The sequence below is a fragment of the Microtus pennsylvanicus genome, chromosome 3 (genome assembly GCF_037038515.1).
Source record: "Microtus pennsylvanicus isolate mMicPen1 chromosome 3, mMicPen1.hap1, whole genome shotgun sequence".
Taxonomy (NCBI): Eukaryota; Metazoa; Chordata; class Mammalia; order Rodentia; family Cricetidae; genus Microtus; species Microtus pennsylvanicus.
In genome coordinates this window covers 31,766,863-31,770,313 of record NC_134581.1, presented here as the reverse complement: position 1 = coordinate 31,770,313, position 3,451 = coordinate 31,766,863, and the positions used below count along the sequence as shown (strand labels likewise).

Below are 3,451 nucleotides of genomic sequence, written 5' to 3'. Positions count from 1 at the left end.
CTTTGCGTCCTTCCCCTTTTAAAATTAAAGATAAAAATTATGCCACACCATCAAAACTACCATCCCCCAGGCTACTATATCCTTTACAGATGCCAATAAAACTAATTTTGTGTTAATAATAATGGGAGTTAATCATAGGGAAAAGGCCTATACCCAACTATCATTTGCAAAATTAAAAGATTCAATTTTCAAAGCCATGCAAACTATTCAAGACTTATTGCAGTCCAGAGTATACCACGGGCACGTATTCCACATCAGGTCTCATACATGGCTGCCAGGAACGCTAGCAACAAGTAACTACAGAGTAGACCACCTGTGTCAGTGTCCTTGCCTTTGCTGGAACAGGCTAGGCTCCTCCATCGGCAGTTTTTATTTGTCCCCTCAAAATTTGCACAAATGTTTCCCATCTGTGTTGAGCCCCCTTCTTTCTTTTACTAATCAAAGTTAGTACAACAGATTTGAACTGCACAATAAGCTTCTGCATGCTAGGTGCTTGCTGTAATCCTACGGACACTTCTTGTGAAGTTTTGGTACATGTTCTTGCATTCTTATGGGTGCCTGTCTCCAATGTTACCCATTACCACAAAGGAGAGCCTATGAGTTTCACTAGAATAAAGACAGCCTTTGGAATAGTTGCAGCAATCACTGTAGCCATCTTGCTTGCAGTAGCTGGAGGAGCAGCCACTACAGCCTCTCTTATTCAAACAGGAGCCATGGCCAAAGCCTTAACACAGTCATAGGACAATCAGCTGTAGCCCTCAGCACACAAAAGTTAACTAGTGTTCACTTTCATACAATAACAAATTGATTTATTAGATGAGGAGATACAAACCTTAGACTATTTGGTAAGGACCAATTGTTATTCTTGATTTCGATCCCTTTACTTAACTCCATATCCAGTTTCTAACATGTCCTTGGCCAGACAGCAATGAAGAGATAACTTATTGGGACTATGGAATCAAAAGTTTGTTAATCTAATACAATTTAACTCAACAGAGGTCCATCTATTGGACCTAACTACAACATTCTTTGGCCAAGTATGGGATAACATAAAATCTCTACTAGACTTCTCTGAACTTGTTGCATGGTGCCTTATGGGAGGGGAGGTGGTGCCTTTAATATTTTTGCTTAAGCTTTTCCTACAGCTAAGACCTTGACAACAGTGGGTAAACAAGGCAGCACTCCAGGTGTTTATGGCTATGGAGTATGCTGGACCAAAATCTCCAAGGGAGGTGTTCCATGCTTGGTTAGTGCAAATACAGGAGCACATTGAAAGCCCTCGTTCTTCTAAAAGGCTTCCCTTGCTTCTGACTTCTTGTGACCTCCGGGGGAAACAACCTTGGAGGACTGGTAGTCAAAGGCAGGTAAGAGCCTGTGCAGCAGGCCAACCTAAGACAGGGACAGTCAACGAACCAAAAGCACAGTAACACACACTTCTAGCCAATCACAGCATGTCAGCAGTGACCACCAGTTTCAAAAGGATCAACCAAAAATGTTCCAGCAGCAGCTTAATTTCCCCAGCCCCATAAAAATCTCTAACCCTTTTGTAATAAAGGACTTTTTTATTAGAATCTTTCAGAGACTGTGTCGTTGCCTCTGCATCTTCTCTCTCCCTGCCCCCTGGGAAATGGGAATTGCATAGCAGGCAGCAGCAACAAGCCTGCAATATACCCATTCATCCCCAAAGGCTCTGGGATCTATACAGAAGGACCAGAAAGGATTATAAAAAAACAGAGGTGTGTGGGCCTTTTGTTCATTGGGCTGTGGGGATCACACTCCTCCTCAGCTAGGGCTGGAGGCCAAGATGATCTGTGAGTGGCATTGTCATCAGGACTGCCTTGAGCGGGCAGCCTTGTTTTCCGGCCTCAGACATTGACAGAAGAAGAAAAAAAATTAAAAAAAAAACCTGAGGTGATGGGCAATTTTTAAGGAAACAGTACTTTCCAGGCACAACAGAGCAAAACCATAAGAACTCATTGAGATTGTGGCAGCAGGCATGAGGTGTCACAAGCTCAGGCAAGACAAAATCCCAGCATGAAGGAATGAAAGGAGAAACAATGTCCTAGTCAAGAAGGTATTCATGAATGATAGCTGCTAGGAGAGGGAATATCAGTTTTATTTAATGAAATGACACTGGCTTATGAGCCATGCTCCAGGGCAGGAGCCATGCTTAAGAGAAACTGGTCAATATAAATCCCATGTTTTGTAGTGGATTTTTTTTTCTTTCTACATAAGAGAAAAAAAACCCACGAAATCAGGTTGTTGGGGGGATCTAGGAGGTGTTGGGTGAAAGGAAAGCATATACACTGAATCTAATAATAAATTAAAAAGTAAAAATGTAAAATGAAAGAAACGCCTGAAGTCCAGATAACTATCTAAATCAATAGGTTTGTAAAAAGGAGAATCCTTTTCTTAGTTTTTCAAGAATGAAGTGTTTTCATCTGACACTTCCTAATTCCCTCTTTTCGATGAGTGTGAGCATGTTTTCACAGTATTACCTTCAAAGACATCATCTTTATATGCAAGTCACCAAGCTCTGTTCTGCTCCCCAGTTACGCTGGATTTGACTGATTGTGCAAATGAAGTGTATATTCTTGAACAACCCTATGAAACAAATTCAGAGCATGTGAAAACCTCTCTTTTTAGAAATTAATTAGTTGTGGAAATTGCTTTTGTGTGTTACTTGAAGTTTGTTTGCATTCAAGTCGTTGTTTGCAGAACAGGAAAACAATGTGATTGTCTGGAGAAAAAGTCTAAATGAGAGATCCCTAAGCTCCAAATCATGTAAATTGCAATATTCAAGACAGTTTGTAACTCTTTTCCCACTGTGGGAATACCCTATGTGGTTTATTGCATGCTTTCAAAAGTAGAGTTCTCAACAATTACAATATGGTGCTTCCATAAAAAAACCCTTAAGCTGTTGGGATATATATATATATATATATATATATATATATATATATATGCTAAAATCAAAACAAAGTATACTTAGTATGTTGGAGGTGTTGATAGACACAAATCTTTCATAATTCTGTCAAATTGCTGCTTCTGCTCTGCTTTAGGCAGATTTAGAAATGCTTCTTCTGAAATACCTGCATAATAATAGCATCCTCATCCATCAACCGTCTTGTTCTTATTTCTAACAGATAGTTGGTTACATTCAAGCAGTAAAGCCATTATCATGCATAGGACACACACACAAAAAGGCATTCTACGTTTCTGAATCTTCCTTGAAGACATTGGGTTGCCATCTCTAGCAGAGTTTATAAACAGCCTTGGAGAACATCAAAGGCGATTTCATTACAACCTGCTGAGCTCTGATTACACACCTCAAAAGTCAATTGTTACCCCCAGTGAAAACTCCTCTGAAAGTTAAATTAAATGCAACCAAAAATACCCAAATGTTTTCCCTAAGACCCAGACAGTGCACATGAGGATGTATTTTTTAAAA

The 3,451-nt window shown here is 39.8% G+C and overlaps 1 non-coding gene across 1 annotated transcript; it reads left to right on the top strand.

Moving 5' to 3' along the window:
• Positions 1 to 1,743: 1,743 nt before the first annotated feature.
• On the top strand, positions 1,744 to 1,875 carry LOC142847455 (small Cajal body-specific RNA 20). The gene has a single exon (XR_012910207.1).
• Positions 1,876 to 3,451: the final 1,576 nt, after the last annotated feature.